The following is a 21,397-nucleotide window of genomic DNA, read 5'->3' on the forward strand; positions in this document are numbered from 1 at the left end:
GTTCTGTACCTAGCAGTGAGCATGATGGCACAAAAACTACCTTGCACACAATTACCCCAAGCTGGTGAATGTTTACAATATTGCAGAAGAAGTAATAGCCTTCCCTTCACATAGAAGAAGACAGAAGTTCAGTTAATATAAACAACTAGGTGGTTCATCACGCCCTACGGGCGCTCTTCACACCGTCGCAATGGGCTACACCCCCTTAAGCCTTGCACGGCCTATGGGCATGCAATATGTTGATTATATGGAGTATTACCTCCACACATAATTGTGTGATTGGTTAAATAGTGCGCAAACAAAGGGCGTGTGATGGTTAAGGGGCCATAGCTCCTTGCGACTGTGTGAACAGCGCACGCAGGGCATGATGAATCACCTAGAAGCTGCTGTGGTTGGGGGTGTGGAGGGTGCAGGGGAGACACTGATGGTAGAGGGGGACTGGGGGTGTCGCGTGTGGGGGAGGGGTGGTTGCGGAAGTGCTTAGGGTGGTGGAGGGGCGGATGAGGGAGGACTGCGGATGGAGGAGGGTGAATGGGAGAGGAGACCAGAGGTGCTGTGGATGGGGGAGTGTCAGGTGCGGGATAGACGCGGATGGGGGAGGGTGTCCAGGGGTGCGGCGAGTGGGGGAGAATCCTGAGCCACCGTGGTGGGGGGTAGCGGGGGTGCTGCAGGCGGGGTGGTTGAGGGGGTGCAGTGGGTGGGGGTGGGGCAGGTGCGGGGGTTGCGTGGTTGGGGAAGGGCGGATGCAGGGGTGCCGTGGTGGGGGAGGTGGTCCAGAGCCACCATGGGTGGGGAAGGGTGTAGTGGTGCTGCGGTTGGGAGTGGTGCGGGATTGCATGAGGTGCATCCAGGTGGTGCACCGCAGAGGTGACAGTATAGGGAACACAGGCACAGCATAGGTGACATATGGCGCTGCAAGGTCATGACCGGAAGAGCCGGGACACAGCAGCAGAGCTCTCCCGGATACAGGCAGCGCAGAGCCGGGCCATGTGTTGTGCACGGCAGGAAAGGGAAGAGCAGCACACACTGCTGGCCTCCTGCAGCCCTCCGATGATGTATCCGCGCTACTTACTGAAATCCAGCCGGTAGTCTCCTGTGTTGACACGCCCCCTCTCCATGGAGCTGTAGTGCAGCATGCAGCTGAGACAGCCGCGGTGACATGCTACGGTGCTCCCTCCATGGCACGGCTTCCGGGAAGCGGCAGCAGCTCGGCAGAGGCAAAACGGCAGTCCAGAGCGCCACAGCACGTGCAAGTTGCTCTGGCGGCGGAGGCGCAGGCCCTACACACATCCGCAGCAGCGCTATCCGACACTGCCGCTAATACCAAGTTGGTGAAGTGACCTCTGATGTCACCAGGGGGAGGATGTACTCTGGTGCTAACCCAATGAGAGCTCCTAGCCACGCCCAGCGTTAGCCACACAGTCACTCTGGGCTATTTTGCAGGAGATGGAGTATTACCTGCATTCCTAGTTATGTTACTGGTTAAATATTGCACGACAAAGGGGCGTCCGATGGTGAAGGGGGCGTAACCCCTTTGCGATGGGGAGGGGGTGCTGTAGATGGTGGAGGGGGTCTGGAGGCGCTGCGGTTGAAGGAGGGGCGGGTTTGGGGGAGCTGCAGGTGGGTTAGGGGGTCCGGAGGTGGGGCGGGTGGGGGAAGGGTTGGTGCGGGGGTGCCGTGGATGGGTGAGGAGGTATGGAGATGCTGCGGTTGGTGGAGGGGCAGGTGCGGGGGTGCCACGGGTGGTGTAGGAGGATCCGGAGGTGGGGCGGGTGGGGGAGGGACGTGGGTGCGGCGAATGGGGGAAGAGGTCTGTAGATGCTGCAGTTGGTGGAGGGGTGGGTGTGGGGGTGCCGCGGGTGGGGTAGGGGGTCCGGAGGTGGTTCGGGTGGGGTAAAGGTGGGCGCGGGGGTGCTGCGGATAGAGAAATTCTACATTATACCAGAGACTACTGCCCCACATACACACACATGTAGCTGCAAACTAATGTACACGGGCATGTATGACCCCACATGTCACAATGTCCCCCTAGCTGCAGGATATAAGTAATGGCCATCCTCATCTAGTGGCAGGGCCCCCTGATCAGCCATTATGTCAGCAGCAGGGACATTGCATGTGACTGGGTGGCAGCAGCAGTGACCCTGGTGCAGCTGGATGGGACACTTCCCCGGCGCTGACACCAGGCAGAGAATGATGGGGGCAGCTCATTGTGCGGGGCCGAGGCCGGACCCGTGCGCTCCCCTCGCGCAGCTGCAGGGCCGGCTGCTCCAGCCCGGGAGGTGGGGGCAGGGATGGTGATTGGCCGCAAGCATCGGGTGGGGGTTGCCTGCTCTCGCTGGGCGCTGTGCTCTTCTGAGTGGTGGCTGCCGCTTCCTGCTGCACAGCGCCCAGTGTACACACAGCAGCCAAGCCAGGGGAGGAGAGGAGGAAGGCGGCGTGCGGCTCTTACTGGCTCCCGGCACTACTCGCCACTGATCACCCGCGTGAGTCACACGGGTGAGGAGGCCAGGGTGGTGCAGGGGGGTCGGTGCTCCCGGCTCCACGCGCCACTGATCACCCGTGTGAGTCGCACGGGTGAGGAGGATGGGGCTGTGCAGGGGGGGCGGTGCTCCCGGCTCCACACGCCGCTGATCACCTGCATGAGTTGAACGGGTGAGGAGGACGGGGCGGTGCAGGGGGGTCGGTCTCCTTGGTCGGGCAGTGGGTAGACAGTAATTGGAGGCGGGGTGATGGGGGTTTGTGTGGTGCCTGTAACTGTCTGTAACCTATTAGGCCAGGTCTGTGACTCCACCCAGCATTAGCAAATGAGTCACAAAGTCACAGATCTGGGCTAATATATAGGAGATGAAGGATAACTCAGGTTACCAGCAGCTGATAGCCTTTACATTTCTGCAATGACAAGTTCTTATGACATGTCTGCTCCTTCCACTATCTCTCCTCATTCCACCTAACCACACCACCTCTAGCTGAATTGATATGCCAATTGTCAATGGCACCATTGGATGTTTATAATATTTAAGCCTTACAGTAGCCATACTCACTTTCCCACTACCAACCACTATCATTAATTTACTACCTTACCTATATATATTTTCTCCACAACTCTTAGATTATAATCTAATTTCAATAGGGCCATTTTGACCTTCTCTTCATATCAATTTATGCTATTTATTTGTATCCTGAGTTCTACAGAATGCCTATCATTATCCTATATACAGAGAATGAGAGAGAATGAGAAACAGAGAGAGATACAGGCATAGTTGAGAGAAATATAATAAGATCTCTCGTGTACTAACTGTGCACCTATGAAAATATAGAAATGATGTACAGTATGTCAGTTCATCCAAGGTGCCAACGTAACAGCAGGGAGGTGGCAGTGTATTTATTGTGTTCTATAAGAAGGAGAATAACTAAAATTGCACTGTTTTAAGACAGTTGGGAAACTGTAACATCCTTCATCTTCTCCCAAAATAATTTTTTCTCCAAGGAATCTGTTGACTCAGCCATAAAGGAAATAACATGTTTTGGATACAAAATACCATTTCTGATGTAGCTACAAATCTCTAAAATTATAGCAATATGTAACTAGTTTATGTGCAAAACTGATGTAAATTAGGGTGCCATATGACTGTAGGGAATACAGGAATTGTGTTTTTAGGTGCTTTACCCCTATCTATAGAGTAATGTTTATTATCATTGTAGAGATAAATTTATGAGAAATACAATGAGCATATATTTTTGCAGACGCAAATCAGTGTACAAAGAAAGTATACTATTTTATGGGATTAACATAGCAACCAGCTGGGCCATCCTAGTCATCATACAAAAGGGTCAGTTGAGTGGGAGATACTGCCTAGATTTTGTGGCTATTCCCCCAGCAATCAGAAGATATACTGTAATACAACCTAAGTCAGGGCCGTAACTAGGTGTGTGCGAGAGGGGCCTCGCACACAGCGCAAAGCCCTGGGGAGCGCAGTCACGGCCCTGTATTAACACTGTACGGAGCATCAGAGCTCCGTACAGCTCTATTGGCGAGCCTCAGCTCCACTGTACAGAGCATCGGAGCGGGGAGGCAGCTGTGTAACAGGAAGAGGCCAGGTCTGCTGCTGCTGCTGAAGGGGACATTAATCCCCCTTTGCAGCGATGCTGAAGCTACGGCGTGCGGGCGGCGCAGCATGACAGGTCATATGCGCACCACTTCCTGGTTCATGAGTGCCGCGGCCGCAACCACGCCAGGCAGGATGCTCCCAGGACGCAGGAAGAGGAGCACTACGGGGCACGGGCAGCGGTGGAGTGATCTGGCGACATGCTGGACCTGACTTGCGGATCTCCATCTCTCCCCCTGGCTAAAGCTGCAGACCGGGAGGAGGACCAGAGGAGCTACAGCACTCCGCAGCAGAGGACGAGGAGCCAGAAAAGTTTGGCAGCAATAGCATGTGCATCGCGCCATTAACCCCCCATGCGCCCAACGCACCTGTCACCCCCAACGTGTCCGAGGAAAAGCCCCACAAGTAGCAGCACAGTCCTCCTGCTCTGTGGTAAGTGGGGGTCCGGGGCAGCGCCACTTGCGAAATTCACCTCATTGTGCCCTCATGTGTGTGTGGATTTATTGTAGCTGAGTGCCAGACGTTTTTCTCTGTGTGTGTCTGTATATGTATATATGTATGTATGTATATATATATATATATATATATATATATATATATATATATAAAATCCGTAACGTGTAAAAAGGGGACTCTGTCTGCCGTAATGTGTAAAAAGGGGGACGCAGTCTGCCGTAATGTGTAAAAAGGAGTCCTGGCTGCCGCAATGTGGAAAAAGGGGTCCTGGCTGCCGCAATGTGTAAAAAGGGGTCCTGGCTGCCGCAATGTGTAAAGAGGGGGCCTGGATGCCGCAATGTGTAAAAAGGGGGACTGGCTGCCGCAATGTGTAAAAAGGGGGCCTGGCTGCAGCAATGTGTAAAAAGGGGGACTGGCTGCCGCAATGTGTAAAAAGGGGGACTGTCTGCTGTAATGTGTAAAAAGGGGGACACTGTCTGCTGTTATGTATAAAAGGGGCTCTACCTGGTGTAGTGGCGCTACTGTGCAGCGTAATTTGAATAATGTAGACTACTATGCACCGTAGTATGAATTGCTATTATTTTGTGGCCACGCCCCTTCCCCGTGAAGCCACGCCCCTATAATTTTTTTGCGCGCATACGGCGCGCACTGCCCCTATCTTACATGGGGGGGCGCCACTGTCGTTTCTTGCACACAGCGCTAAAATGCCTAGTTACGGCACTGACCTAAGTGTTCTATTTAATGCATATTTTCCATTTTATTTTGATTCTCTATACATGTATTGTCTATTTGTATTTAAATGCATTTATTATTATAGCCAAGCATTGTACTATTTGACTGATACAATGTTTATTAGTCTGTTCATATACTGTATACTCTGGAAAACGTAGTCTTTGAAGTAAACTGATGACCAACTATAGTACTATACCTTAAAATTGTAGCGTTATGGTAAGACTTATTAACTGAATGATAGTTGGCATCATAGAGGATGTTCAGTTGTAAATAAAGTGATTTGGGGACCTGTGGACCTGATTCATAGGTTTTGGCAGACTACTAGTTAATGTAGAGGTGAACCATTCAAGCACTGGGATTATTGAATATTATTTGCAATGATAATATCAAGCTATGACTCTTACGTCAGCTATTAGCATATATATATATATATATATATATATATATATATGTTTATATATACCGTATATATACACATACTGTATATCAATTAGCTAATGGAGCTGCAGCTCCAGGCCCACATTCAAAAATAGCCCCACAGCATCTGCAGGTCTCTGTGCTGCCGTAGATAAGAAAACAAAAATTCCTTCTGCTACAGTGTCCTGCCCACCCTCTCCGGCATCAACATCCTCCCCAGGGGTGACACAGGTGGAACAAATGCCACCACCAGCATAGATGTTTAGCCTATGATGGTGAGGCAGTGGAAGGCTTTCCCAGCTCTCCCTGCACTGCATAATAAACTGGGACTCTGCACCTCCTCCTCATGACATCACGATGTGCAACTTCACAAAGGTGCCGCCTCTGCGCCCAGACTCCACAACACAACCCAGGGCACTGGGCAGTCAAAGCAGCAGCTCTGAGAAGGAGGCCCGGCAGGAGTAGGCTGTCCAAAGGTCCTGACTGAGGTGAATAATATTGTAATGGCATGGGTACCTGTGTATGTATTTATAGAGTTATACTATATTTGTGCCATTTTTTTCCTTATTACGAACCCCCATGTAGAACAACCTACCCTTCTATCTCAGCAACAGCCACAAATGTAGAAGCTTTCAGTTAGCAAGGAAGAATGAATGGGCCTACTGAGTGATTAGACAGTTTAAGAAGTTCAGATGTTATACTATTTCTTTTGATGTTTTACTGTTTTGTCAAAATTTGGAAAGGATATTTGTTATGTGGCCATGACATGATGTGAGTGAAGGGTATTTGTGTGGCTGTTATGTGGTTAGGATGTTGTGGGCATCCCAACAGACGCTATCCAGATGGTCTGAAGACCAGCGCTGGAATCCCAACACCTGTCAGAATGCCGATCCTGAATGTAAGTATGCCAAGGAGGGTTAGGCTGCAAGAGGGAGGGTTAGTGTTAGGCTGCGGAGGGGGTGGAGGGGGGGGGTTATAGTTAGGGGAAGGGTTAGGGTTAGTTTAGTTGAGCAAACCTGTCGGGATTTGAGGCCATCAGGATACAGGTATCGGTATTCTGACCGCGGCATCCTCACTGCTGGTAGGCCGTACCCTACCCGTGGTCAAGGCATGATGTGAGTGAGGGGTATTTTCATGTCTGTTATTTGGTCAGGGCACGATGAGAGGTATTATTTTAATTCTTCAGTTACATTGTCAAAGAGTGGTGGTAAGAGGAATCACAGATGGTAAAATATGGGGTTAGCAGTGGCGAACTAGCGGAGGTGCAGCCACAGTGAAGGAGCCCTCAGCCTCCGGCATTAAAATGAGTCATACTGACTCAATATATGCGGCTGCCCAAAAACTGCTGCACAGTACACCAGTAACATACAGTGAACAGCAGCGATCACCCTCTCCTGGTCACCCACTGTACTGCCTCTCTTCATCACCCTATCCCTGTCATCACCCACAGCCTCTCTTTGTCAGCCTCTTCCGGTCACCCACTGTAATGTTCTCCCTGTCTCCATCACCCTCTCCCTGTCACCAACTGCCTCTTCCTGTCACCCTTTGCCTGTCACTCTCTCCCTGGTAGCCCCACTGCCTTTCAAGATCACCCTCTCCCTGGTATCACCAACTGCCTCTCCCTGGTGTCACCCATTGCCTTCCCTTGTCACCCTTTCCCTGGCATCTTCCACTGCCTCTCCCTCTTATTTTCACCACATCACACACTGTCTCAAACTGTTACCCTCTCCTTGTCATCCACTGCCTCTCCCTGTCATGCACTACCTCTCACTGTCACCTTCTGAGTGAAGTTACAGGAGAGCTATAGAAAAGGGCAACCAAAGCTCTGAAATCCACACCAAAACCACGTGGAGGTGGAGACAGGACCTCATGCAAGTAAGGCCAGGAGACTATGCTTTTGAGCATCCAGGCTGAGAAACATTGTTGACTGCGATGAAGGGGGTGCTATAGAAAATGCCGTTACAGCTGCAATAGTGGATACCTTTCACAGAGTGGCACCCACTAATGAAACCAAGCTCATGCACAGTCAAAAGTGAAGACAAAATACTGTGCAAACGAGTTGCCATAATCTTTGTCAATATTTTAAAATCCATATTGAGAACAGTAATTGGATGATAGCAACAAAGGATCTTTCCCCAGTTTTGGAATTAAAGTGGTATAGACCGCATTAAATGATGGATACATGGGACATTGCCTATGAAGTGAGTGATAAAGTTCGAGAAGAGTTGGTGCCATCTCAGCCTGGAGCTTCTTATAATATTCTATGGATAGGCCATCAGAGTCCAGAGATTTATGCAGAGGCATTTTCTAAATGGCTCAAAAAATCTCCTTGTCCATAATATCAGCCTCCAATAGTTCGCACTGAGGTAAGGAAAGCTTTGGAAGTGTCCTTCCTCGTAGAGTAGGGCAGAAAGCAAACCAAGGTCACAAGGCTGATCTTATAGATATCGAGTAAATATAAATGAAACCTATATAAAATATCTGAGTAGTTGGTTATGGGAGAAGCAGGGCTGTTACCTCTCAGAGCAATAATGTGATTTTTACATCTCATTGGCTGTGACATCTTTGCCAAAAGGGAGCCTGTATGATTTCCCCATGTAAAAAATGTGTTCTTATTAAAATCAATATTTAATTTGGCCTGTGACGATAGGTAACATTCTAACAATTCATGGGCTTGTTAATATTTTTTGAGTAAAACAGCACAGGGATGAGCCTCATATGCCAGGTAACTAGAAGAAACAGTCCCTCTAAGGGAGTCATACTTCTTACAGCACAATTTACATTGTCTGGCCACATAAGCTATAATATCGGCTCGCAGTACTGCTTTAGAGGTTTCACAAAACAGCACAGGATTATCCCAATGCTCGATTATTTTTTAACTGAATCAACCTTCCCTATCTGAGGTTCACCTGACCCTGTCTAGCTACATTACCCAAATACATAGCTTCTCTTAGGGCCACTGCAAATTTCTCTGGGTTAGCTGTGAAACCTACAGATCTCAGATCCTACACTACCGCTTCAACCTTAGGGAAATGTGATTCTTAGTCTTGTGAGCGTATACTCTAACTATGTCATCTAGATAGGCTGCCGCATAGGGAGTATTTAGTTTCAATACCCTGTTCTTCACACTTTGGAAAATGACCACCATGCCATGCAACCAAAGGGTAGGATCTTCAGGGGTACAAAAAGCTGTCTTTTCCTTGGCTGTAGTCATAAGAGGAATTTGCCAGTAGTTCTTTGTGAAATCAAAGGTGGTCAAATATTTGCTGCCAGACAAACATTTCACCAGTTTGTTAACCAGTAGCATCAGATATGCATGAAACGGGGACAGGGTTCAGCTTTCTTAGCTGACATTGGGTTTTGCAACCAGCACAATTGGGCTATACACTTTACTCACTGGTAGACTCCTCAATTACCCCCAGTTGGACCATGCTCTCCACCTCCTTCCTAAATGCACTCTGCCTAGCCTCAGGGATTCAGTAGGACTTTTGTTTTACTACTACGCTAAGAGGGGTGACAATATCATGTTCAATCAAAGCTATACACCAAGCTCTGTGGAAAAGGTACATTCTATGGTAATTAAGGACTTTTCCACTTCCGTACTCAACAAGCCTGGCACTGAATCCTCATCTTGCCATGCTCTTCCTTCATCTTCCTGGACTGCCAGACTTTATAGTTCTCAGGATCAACTGACTCTACTACCTCATGGGGTCCCTGCCAGTGAGTGAAGAACTAGCTATCTTGGGACACTACTAGAACCAAAACTTTATCCCTGGGAAAGAAGGTCCAGATTACCACAGTAGTATCATAATTATTCTTCTGTCGACCTTGCGCTTTTTCTACTTGTTGGTGTACCAAAGGGCTTATCATCCCCATCTTCTCCTACATTTGAGAAACAAATTGTACTACATTTGGCTCTCTAGACCCCTGTTGTGTCCAAACCTCCTTTAGTATATCCAAAATGCCCTGGAGCTGCATCCCATACAGTAGTTCAAAAGGCCTAAACCCCATTGAGGCTTTGGGTACCTCTCTGACAACAAACAACAGCTACTGTAAGAAAGAAAGAAAGGTGTCCCAATCCTTCTTTTCCTGCACCACTGCCTTCTTTGATGATATTCTTCAGGGTCCAATAAACCTCTCCACTAGTCCATCCATTTGTGGATTGTAAAAAGTGCGGAGTGTTTCACCTTGAGCAGTTGACTCATATCCCTCAGTATCCTGTACATGAATGGTCTACTCTGATCAGTTATAATTTCCTTTGGTATGCCCAATCAGGTATACAAGTGAACCAGCTCCCAAACTATCATGCTAGACTTTATATTTCATAAGGGTATTGCCTCCAGATAGCTTGTTGTATAGTCTATCACAACAAAAATATACTGGTGGACTCAAGCTGACTTCTCTAGTTGCCCAACCAAATCTATGCCGATTAATTCAAAGGACACCTGTATCAATGGTAGTGGAACAAGAGACGCCCGGTATGAAGGTTTAGGGAATCTTGTCTGGCATATACAGAAAGCCTGGCAATACTTTTTCACAGCCACATGTACCCCTGGCCAATGAAACATAAGCAGTACTCTATCCCGGGTTTTGATCTCACCCAGGTGTTCTGCTCAAACATAGGTATGTGCTGCTTCTTAGTACCAGTGGGACATGTACTTGCTGTTCTGCAACACTCTCCTGTTGTACAGTGCTTACTTTATACAGGCAATCATTTCTAATTAAAAGTAGGGCCCTCACCTTGATGGCGGGACTACTCGGGGCACCCAATTTACCTCCATCACTGCCTTATAGGCTTCTTCCAGGGAAGCCTCATTAATTTGGTTCCAGGAAAAAGTCCTGTAATGGATACAGTTTTGGAACCAGTGACCAATCTATCAATACATGTCTTCAGTGGGTCTCCGGAGCGGGTTTATCTGCAGTTTCCTCCAGGAGGCCACTAACAGTCAGCCCATGTCTTTTAACTGGGGTGATTTCCTTGTCACCTTGCTTTTGGTGGCTGTAGCAGCTTCCTTCAATAGCAATTCTGTTGTCCTGAGATATAGTTCTTGTTCTCCCTTGGGTAAATCTTTTAAGACCGAAGACCCTGTTGGTGGATTAGTTGTCAGTATGTCCGGTTGAACTTTGGTCCATGTGGTCTGGCACTAAGGGTGATTTGAAAGGAGGATCCTCTCAGTTTCCTCAGATGTTCCATGAATACACAGGACCTTCACTCTTGGCAAATGAGGTGCTGATTCTGCCTGGTTCAGTGAACCCGAAACTGGGGTAATTTCACTACCAGTGTCCACCAAGACCAGGACCATGTTCTGATTAATGAGGACTGTTACCTGAAGCAACCCATTGCCCTTTTGGAATATACTCATGGTACCAACTTGGCTAGATTGACCCCACCTCCTGGGCTAGGGAGCGGTCCACAGATTCCTGCAATGTCAGGCACTCCATCTGGATGAGTACAGGTTCCCCACACTCAATGCATGTTATCTAAGCCAGCCTCAGGTTCACTTCTTTATCCACTGGATTTTTTGCCATCGGCCCTGGGCGGTTCCTGGATAACCACGGTTTTTGAAATGGCATTTTATCACAAAGTTAAGAGACTTGACCATTTGCTGCAGTGCCCCAAATCTCTTCACTAGTATGCTGCTTTCCACTGGGGTTGGGGGGGATCTGCCTGTATCACCCACTTCTGCTTACCTCAGAGCAAAGTTTGGACGCAGAGGTCAATTGCCAGCAGCTCCACCATGAAATGGGACAAGATTTCCTCTTGTTTTAATCACTTCTTCAGTATTTTGATCAAGGCAGATAAACACCACTGATGGAAGCTCTGACCTTGGCCTGGCTCAGTAACACAGACACGACTCAGTATCTCGGTCTTTAAGGTTGTGTATACCAGTATACCTCTGCTCGAGGTCCATATAAACCCTAATGGGCCTCATCGGACAATTATGGCACCAGCTTCTCCTCCCAGACTTCTCGTGGCCATTTCGCCCTATTTACCATTCTCTCTAAGGTGGTGAGGTAGGCTTCTATATCATCATTAGCTGAATTTTTCTGAAGCTTGGGCTCCTCCTTCGAATACGGCTGTTGCTGCGAGCATTTTTGCAACAAACATTTTTTTCTGCAATTCTTGCTGCTGTTGCATCTGTATCAGTTGCAGGTGAAATTGCTGCTGCTGACCACTGAGAAGCATTTTCAGTATTTCCTCCATTTTGGCTTCTTTGTCAGTTGGGAAGCAGAAACTAGCTTCCCTAAGCATCCCATACACTGACAACACTTGTAATAAAGAAGCTTTGTACTGGAAGCAAACACTGACTCAAGACTTGTTCACTATGGTTTATTCACCCGGGTGACTTCAGTAACCATCACACAGCAAATGTTAACAACCTTATCACTATCTAACAGAGATCTACTCCCTAGTCACCAGGCAGCTTTACTGGGGTTGGTCATACAGATAAATGGCCCAGACAGCTAATTATACCTTGAGCTAGGAACACACTATACAATTATCTGGTAGATTACCTGCCAGATCTAGCTGGTTGGAATGAAAATCTGGTAATGGATGAGAGCAAATGACAATCAACCATTTGCTCCCAAACACTGGACAAAAACAGTTGTTCATACAAGTTGGTTAAATTTGCGTTCAACCAATTTGTCTGAACGACAGGTTTTGTTTTCCAGTGTTTGGGAGCAAATGGTCGATTGTCATTGTCATCCATTACCAGATTTTCATTACAACCAGCCAGATCTGGCAGATTATCTGCCAGATAATTGTATAGTGTGTACCTAGCTTTAAGGTGTGTACACTTGGTGAGATTCGGGCTAACCCAGATTCTCACTATGCGATAGGGGCTAGGTCGGTATCACAAGCACATAATGACTGTGCTTGTGATACTGACTATGTGCGATTTTGGCTGTGTCAATTTTGACTATCTTTTCTACGAGATAATCAAAATTGACTTGCCTGCACAGCCTATCTAGGCTTGTGATGCCGACCGCGCATCGGCATCGCATCGGGATCGCAAGGTGACTTTCACCTTGCGATCTGACCTAACTTGTCTTACGATTTTGACTATATAGTCAAAATTCTAAGAAAATATCTCACGTGTGTACACACCATTAGAATCCTCCACCTTCCAGACTGACTGGCAAGGGACACACCCACCTTGCCTTTATAAGGGAGATCTTCACAGGTGCACTGCAGGTAAGACACACATTTTCTATTCTCCAAATACATGACTCCAATACATACTTGCCTACCTGACCCTCTCCATGAGGGAGAAAATGGTCTGTTCCTGGACTTTCCTGGTAATGTATGATTGTCATCACCTGTGATGAGCTAGTTCAGCGGTGGCCAACCTGTGGCTCTTGAGCCGCATGAGGCTCTTTCTTTATTCAAATGTGGCTCCCGACACTCTACATCATGTGACCACAACAGATACAGAAACGCTGCACTCCAGCCAGACACGCAGCAGCACTACAGGGACTGAAAACTGAAGGAGCCAGATACTAGAGGCGAGACACCCACCAGCAAACAGAGGTCACATTAGGGACTGCTGCAATGGCATGAGTTGATGGGGGGGGGGGCTGTAGTGATACATGAGGGTGGGCTAGAGTGACACATGGCAGTGCTGGCTGGAGAGACACAGGAGGGTCCCAGCAAGAGTGACGTGGAAGGGTGCTGGAAGTAGTGACACATGGGGGAGCTGGCTGGAGTGACATAGGAGGGTGGTAGCAGGAGTGACACATGGAAGAGCTGGCTGGAGTGACAGAGGAGGGAGCTGGCTAGAGTGACACATGGGGGAGCTGGCTGGAGTGACACATGCAGGAGCTGACTGGAGTGACACATGGGAGAGCTGGCTGGAGTGACATAGGAGGGTGCTGGCTGGAGTGACACATGGGGGAGCTGGCTGGAGTGACACATGGGAGAGCTGGCTGGAGTGACATAGGAGGGTGCTGGCTGGAGTGACATAGGAGGGTGCTGGCTGGAGTGACACATGGGGGAGCTGGCTGGAGTGACACATGGGAGAGCTGGCTGGAGTGACACATGGGGGAGCTGGCTGGAGTGACACATGGGAGAGCTGGCTGGAGTGACATAGGAGGGTGCTGGCTGGAGTGACACATGGGGGAGCTGGCTGGAGTGACACATGGGGGAGTTGGCTGGAGTGACACATGGGGGAGCTGACTGGAGTGACATAGGAGGGTGGTATTAGGAGTGATACATGGGGGAGCTGACTGGAGTGACACATGGGGGAGCTGGCTGGAGTGACACATGGGGGAGCTGGCTGGAGTGACACATGGGGGAGATGGCTGGAGTGACACAAGGGGGAGCTGGCTGGAGTGACACATGGGAGAGCTGGCTGGAGTGACACATGGGGGAGCTGGCTGGAGTGACACATGGGGGAGCTGGCTGGAGTGACACATGGGGGAGCTGGCTGGAGTGACACATGGGAGAGCTGGCAGGAGTGACACATGGGGGAGCTGGCTGGAGTGACACATGGGGGAGCTGACTGGAGTGACATGGGAGGGTGGTATTAGGAGTGACACATGGGAGAGCTGACTGGAGTGACACATGGGGGAGCTGACTGGAGTGACACATGGGGGAGCTGACTGGAGTAACATAGGAGGGTGGTATTAGGAGTGACACATGGGAGAGCTGGCTGGAGTGACACATGGGGGAGCTGGCTGGAGTGACACATGGGAGAGCTGACTGGAGTGACAGAGGAGGGTGCTAGCTGGAGTGACACATGGGAGAGCTGACTGGAGTGACACATGGGGGAGCTGGCTGGAGTGACACATGGGAGAGCTGACTGGAGTGACACATGGGGGAGCTTGCTGGAGTGACACATGGGGGAGCTTGCTGGAGTGACACATGGGAGAGCTGACTGGAGTGACACATGGGAGAGCTGACTGGAGTGACACATGGGAGAGCTGGCTGGAGTGACACATGGGGGAGCTGACTGGAGTGACACATGGGAGAGCTGGCTGGAGTGACACATGGGAGAGCTGACTGGAGTGACACAGGAGGGAGCTGGCTGGAGTGACACATGAGGGAGCTGGCTGGAGTGACACATGGGAGAGCTGACTGGAGTGACACATGGGAGAGCTGGCTGGAGTGACATAGGAGGGTGCTGGCTGGAGTGACACATGGGGGAGCTGGCTGGAGTGACACATGGGAGAGCTGGCTGGAGTGACATAGGAGGGTGCTGGCTGGAGTGACATAGGAGGGTGCTGGCTGGAGTGACACATGGGGGAGCTGGCTGGAGTGACACATGGGAGAGCTGGCTGGAGTGACACATGGGGGAGCTGGCTGGAGTGACACATGGGAGAGCTGGCTGGAGTGACATAGGAGGGTGCTGGCTGGAGTGACACATGGGGGAGCTGGCTGGAGTGACACATGGGGGAGTTGGCTGGAGTGACACATGGGGGAGCTGACTGGAGTGACATAGGAGGGTGGTATTAGGAGTGATACATGGGGGAGCTGACTGGAGTGACACATGGGGGAGCTGGCTGGAGTGACACATGGGGGAGCTGGCTGGAGTGACACATGGGGGAGCTGGCTGGAGTGACACATGGGGGAGCTGGCTGGAGTGACACATGGGAGAGCTGGCTGGAGTGACACATGGGGGAGCTGGCTGGAGTGACACATGGGGGAGCTTGCTGGAGTGACACATGGGGGAGCTGGCTGGAGTGACACATGGGAGAGCTGACTGGAGTGACAGAGGAGGGTGCTAGCTGGAGTGACACATGGGAGAGCTGACTGGAGTGACACATGGGGGAGCTGGCTGGAGTGACACATGGGAGAGCTGACTGGAGTGACACATGGGGGAGCTTGCTGGAGTGACACATGGGGGAGCTGGCTGGAGTGACACATGGGGGAGCTGGCTGGAGTGACACATGGGGGAGCTGGCTGGAGTGACACATGGGGGAGCTGGCTGGAGTGACACATGGGAGAGCTGACTGGAGTGACAGAGGAGGGTGCTAGCTGGAGTGACACATGGGAGAGCTGACTGGAGTGACACATGGGGGAGCTGGCTGGAGTGACACATGGGAGAGCTGACTGGAGTGACACATGGGGGAGCTTGCTGGAGTGACACATGGGGGAGCTTGCTGGAGTGACACATGGGAGAGCTGACTGGAGTGACACATGGGAGAGCTGACTGGAGTGACACATGGGAGAGCTGGCTGGAGTGACACATGGGGGAGCTGACTGGAGTGACACATGGGAGAGCTGGCTGGAGTGACACATGGGAGAGCTGACTGGAGTGACAGAGGAGGGAGCTGGCTGAAGTGACACATGAGGGAGCTGGCTGGAGTGACACATGGGAGAGCTGACTGGAGTGACACATGGGGGAGCTGGCAGGAGTGACGCATGGGAGAGCTGGCTGGAGTGACAGAGGAGGGTGCTAGCAGGAGTGACACATGGGGGAGCTGGCTGGAGTGACACATGGGGGAGCTGGCTGGAGTGACACATGGGAGAGCTGAAGTTTATTATGTGAAAGTGGCTTTTTCAATGGATTTGGCTTAAAAAATTTTATTTTATGTCCTTCTGGCTTTTTCAATGGATTTTATACCAGGGGTGTGGTCTAGCAGGCACAAGGCCACATTCCATTTTTGCATGCGCGCCATCGGCTCAATGTCGGCTCTTTGACGTACCCAAAAGGTTTTTTGGCTCTTTGTCACTGACTGGTTGGCCACCCCTGAGCTAGTTAATTGATAAGAAAGGTGTTTCACCACAGGTGATGGCAATCATACAATACCAGGAAAGACCAGGGACAGAGCATTTTCTCCCTCATGGAGAGGGTCAGGTAGGCAAGTATGCTCCAATGGGTTTAGCAGCTAAATATCCCTGGTTCTTCTGTAGCACACTGGCCCTTTTTAGATACGAGTAAACTAACTACTTTTTTTCTAGTCACATCAACACATAAACCATACCTCCCAACATGACCCTCTCCAGGAGGGCCAGAATGCTCTGTTTCTGGACTTCTCTCTTAATTTATGATTGCCGGCACCCGTGTTGAACAGGTTAATGGATAAGAAAGGTGTTTTGGCACAGGTGAGGGCAATCATAAATTAAGCGGGAAGTCCAGGTGCAGAGCATTCTGTCCATCCTGGAAAGGGTCATGTTGGGAGGTATGCATAAACACTATGGGGTTCATTGTTCATGTAGAGACAAATGCAATTTGTGCCGATATGTAGGTTTAAATAGCATCTATTAAAAATGTGCAATTTGCATACTATGAAAAACCACAGGAAAATGTATATTTTTGAGAATTTACACAACAACGTAAGACACATAATTAGTGAAAATACCACAGTTTGCAGTTGAAAGTGTAATTTCTGAAACATAATATCAATGGAAAATGTAGCAACTAATGTCACACATTTAAAAAATAATAATCTTTTCCCCCCTCAAAACATTTATTCGCATCCAGAATCAAAGCTTTGCAGGAAGTAGACAATTGCTGCAATAACTCTGTCAGCCAACGTCTATGGATGACATTGGCATTAACCCTGGATGAACAAGCAGTTTACCAGCTTCATGTTAGGTAAATTCTAGGGAATAGATGAGGAGAATACTGACTTCTCTGTTCTGAATAAAGACTGAATGGCTTTTACTGACTGAGTATAGAAATAAGTAACAAGAAAGAAATAAACACTTCTATTTTATTTAGATTTACTGTCTGATGGAAACCCTGCATACAAATGAATTAGCTGCTAAAGGCATAAGGAATGAAATGTTTCGGAGTGCAAAATAAGCAACAACTGTGTTTTGAGCTAATGCAACATAATACTGATTATCAGGGCTAGGGAATAGAAAGCACCCTAATTAAATGGTTATTAAATTATCAAAATCTCATGGGAACATCAGTCTTTGCATCTGTAAAATAAGAAAAAAAGAAAAAAAAAACATTGTCAAAGAAAATGTTTAAAATTCAATAAACCTCAGAGTAAAGACATTTTTACCTATCACTGTCTGTGACATTACTACTGACCTTTACCTTACTGGATATGATATTAGCACAATGCCTCATACTTCAGCAGTGTCACTGACCCCAATGAAGCTTATCATATAAAAATAAAACTATTACATGACAATGACAGATAGCAAGGGGTCGCTCTCTTGTGAGTAGGTCCTCGGTAAGCGTCTGTGCAGCTTCTGTGAATCACACATGCCCTGCATAGCATCATGTACAAACGTATCTATCCGACATAGATCTTTGCTCTGACATTCATACTGACATTTAAACCTAGTGGCATTTAAAAGGAAAATGATTATGAAAAGTTACAGGATCTTTAATTTGCTGTGGAAAAATGAAATGATCAGATGCTGCAATGTACAATTGTCAGTGCATGTTTTCTTCTTTCCCTTCCCGATTAACTAAATGATATGATTTTTTTTTTTTTTTTTTTAGCTTTAAACATCAAAATTAAAGCTAAGATAACCGTTAATCTATTGCAGGATGGAAGCAGGGGTTACGTACTTTCATCTACATGCTTAGCACATGTAGCATAATGTAGTAATACACACTGCAGGGGAGTCAGTTTGCAGGAACGCGGCAGAAGGGTCCAGATCGGCACTTTAATCATATGACGCTGCACCTCCTAATCATTGATATGCTGGAATTGTAATACTGCAGTGTGATTATCCTACAGTAGCACGAATTCAAATACGTAATTCAGTGAAGTAGCTGGATGAAGAAGGGAGAAGATAATGAGGGGTAGGTGGTGGGCCTTCGGCTATGTACACATCAGCGCAATGTCTGCACGATGCAACATCATCAGGGCCCAGACATTGGCCCTCATTCCGAGTTGTTTGCAGCGGATCATCGCAAACGGCAGGAAATCCACAAACTGCGCATGCGCAAAAGCGGAAATACGCATGCGCAAGTTTAGAGATACGACACTTGTGCAGAATTACTACAAAGAAAACTGCTCGGAATACACAAACGAAAATGGGGAGTGACGGAGGCGTGGCAGAGGCACGGCTTCGCAGTCCTACGACATGGGCGTGAAAGTGGGCGGCTAGTGTGGGAGTATGCATCCAGCAGTAGGCGTGTTTTTGTCAAAAATGCGTATCCTATGTTAAAAGTACTTGACAAATTTTTGCAATCTACACGCAGCAGAAGAGTGAGTCTGCAGCTACTCAGCACTTGCGAAGTACTGTTACAAGCGTGTGTCTGCTCTAATTAGCAATTAATTAGCAACTGAATTCACCTGTTGAGCATTTACTTGCAAAACACTGCTCTTACAAAATAATACAAGCACCAATTATATGACCACTTCATATTTGTTTTTTTAGGCCAAACAAATCTGACACACTCACAAATAATGCACTGTATTTTTTGAACCAATAAAAATGAACTGATGTTAAATGCATGTTTAAATTATTTGTTTTTTTGTATATGTTAATTTAATTGTTGTGCAAGGCATACAGATTTAAAATTACACTATGCAATGTTTGTCTTAATATTCTGATTGTTCCCTTGTTCCACAAATGTCAATATGCCATGTTCAAGTTTACAGGGCACAGTTTTCATGAGTGCATAACTCAACTTTAATAAAACACACAAACAATTGTAAAGTATTTTTTTTTTACTTCAAATAAAGGACAAATTCAACACAACATGGCTACAAATGAGCATCACATACAGAGATGGACATAGCAGCAAGCAGATGGCATTGGGCAAATGCACAGAGCAGAACCCAGTACTATGGTAACCCCTTATTCTGCCAGAATTTGTTTTTATCAATTAAGTAAGTGAACCCCCAGCCAGACTAAACTTTTAGGGGAACTGAGGTAGATTCCGGAACAAACACACAAACACAAACATACACAGCACGCTAGGAAGAGGAAGATGGCTCAGGTGTAGGCACAAATAACTCACAGGCTACAATTATAACAAAACATTTCACTTTGAGGGAGTTCTACATTCTGGCCACACAAGCCAAAATAAAAAAAACATTGAGGCAACATGTAAAACATGGGTGCTGCCCATCTGGAGAGACATCACTTTCTCTTTTTTTTCCCCGCATGATGATGTTCTTCTTGGCTTGGTCTGCGGAGCGACCTTCGAGGGCCCTGTCCAGTGGGATGTTCTTCCTGGGCAGGGGGAGGGGAGGGAGCTGATGTGGCTGGCTCTCTGCCACTGTGGGCTAGGGAGACAGCGATGTCCTGGAGCCCTTGACGAATGAAATTGGCAAGTTCATGGAAGGAGGAGGCGAGTTGATCTTGTCCCTGCCTGATCTCTGCCAGACCTTGGCAGATTTGAGCTACACCTTGCTCCACACTGGTTCTGTGCTCAGTGAGCCGGACAGGTATCTGGCTTACCTCCCGGAGCATCCTGTCCTGAAAAGCATTCAGGCTCTCACCGTACCTGGCTATTTCAGTCAGGATTTCCGGGATAGCAGAGGGTTGGGTGAGGGGGCCAGTTGGAATCTGGATGGGTGGGATTTGTGGTCCCACACTGCCAGACACACTAGGTCCCTCCACCTCAGCCTCAGCCACATAACCCTCCTGTGACTCTACCTGCTCACCCCCCTGTGCTGTGTTATGTGCAAAGCAAATAGAAGAATGAGTGGAAAAAGAGTAGATAAAAACAATATGAGACTTTTGTTTACATTTAAAAAAAAAAAGTGTGTAAACTTACCTGGCAAGTCATGTGCATGGAGTATTTCAGGCAGGTTCGTGTCCATATAAGACACCCCAACTCCCTCCTCGTAGCTCACACAGTCCATCGCTATCTCCTCCAGATCTGTACATTCCACAGTGGCAGCTGGTCCTCCCCCTGTTGCCCTCGAGGCATTCCACTCCGCAGACCTCTTGCCCTTCAGGCGGGATTTGAAGTCGGCCCAACTACATATGTGGTGAAAAACAGGGGCAAGGTAGTGTTAAATTTTGGAAACCTGCTTTAATATATAGTACACATGCTATGCATTTGGTTGCTATAGGCAACATCACATCTAAGTTACTTTTTAATAATACTTGGCACAGAAAATGGACTGGCAATATACACTTACCGTCTTCGAACTTCCTGCGAGGTGCGGACTATTGAGCCGACTTCATTAATAGAATTAGTGATGTCCCTCCAAATTCTGTCTTTGGTTGCAGCACCAATGTTTTTGGGTCCTCGATGTATTTTTTGCATGGCCTGTGTGACCAAAATCCGTAACTCCCTCTTAGTGAATGCGGGCTGTTTTTTTTTCTTCCTGGAAGTGGCCTGTGAGCTATCATCCTGACCTTCATCACCATCTTCCTCTTCACTAGCTGCTTGTGTAGTTTGTGTTTGAGCTGCTAGTCCAGAATCACCCTCAGTTTCCCCACTAGCTATGTCTGGCAGGGGATTCACTCCTAACTCCTGGGTAGCAGAAGGAGTTTGTGTAGTACTGGGTCCTGGAATTTCTAAGTCTGCATTTGCAAAATCAAGCATCTGCCTCCGCAGTGCTAATCTTCTCTGTGTTAGTGCTGCCATCTGCTTCTGCACCTCGTCCATCTCTGCTGCCGTCTGCTCACGAGTAGCCATGTTGCTGGTAGCATGTGTGTATGCACGAGTGTTCGAGTATTTATAGCTGCTTGCGTTTTCCGGTGCAGAATTCCGCGCAGGTGTATATTTTGCTAATTGGTCCAGTAATTGCTGCACTGGCTATGTGAACGCCCTGCATGCACCTGTGTGGGTGTATGTGTAAAATTA

The 21,397-nt window shown here is 48.2% G+C and overlaps 1 long non-coding RNA gene across 2 annotated transcripts in view; it reads right to left on the reverse strand.

The window, feature by feature from the left end:
- LOC135057669 (uncharacterized) overlaps window positions 1-21,397 on the reverse strand; it is a 303,293-nt gene that overhangs the window by 105,564 nt on the left and 176,332 nt on the right. Inside the window, exon 3 of one of the 2 annotated variants that reach the window (XR_010244287.1) lies at window positions 17,356-17,586. The exons of the other annotated variant lie outside the window; for it this stretch is intronic. This is a non-coding gene — a long non-coding RNA (uncharacterized LOC135057669). Of the gene's footprint in view, window positions 1-17,355; window positions 17,587-21,397 lie in introns of those variants that run through there. 2 annotated transcript variants of the gene reach the window in all.

This window comes from Pseudophryne corroboree, chromosome 3 (genome assembly GCF_028390025.1).
Source record: "Pseudophryne corroboree isolate aPseCor3 chromosome 3, aPseCor3.hap2, whole genome shotgun sequence".
Classification (NCBI taxonomy): Eukaryota; Metazoa; Chordata; class Amphibia; order Anura; family Myobatrachidae; genus Pseudophryne; species Pseudophryne corroboree.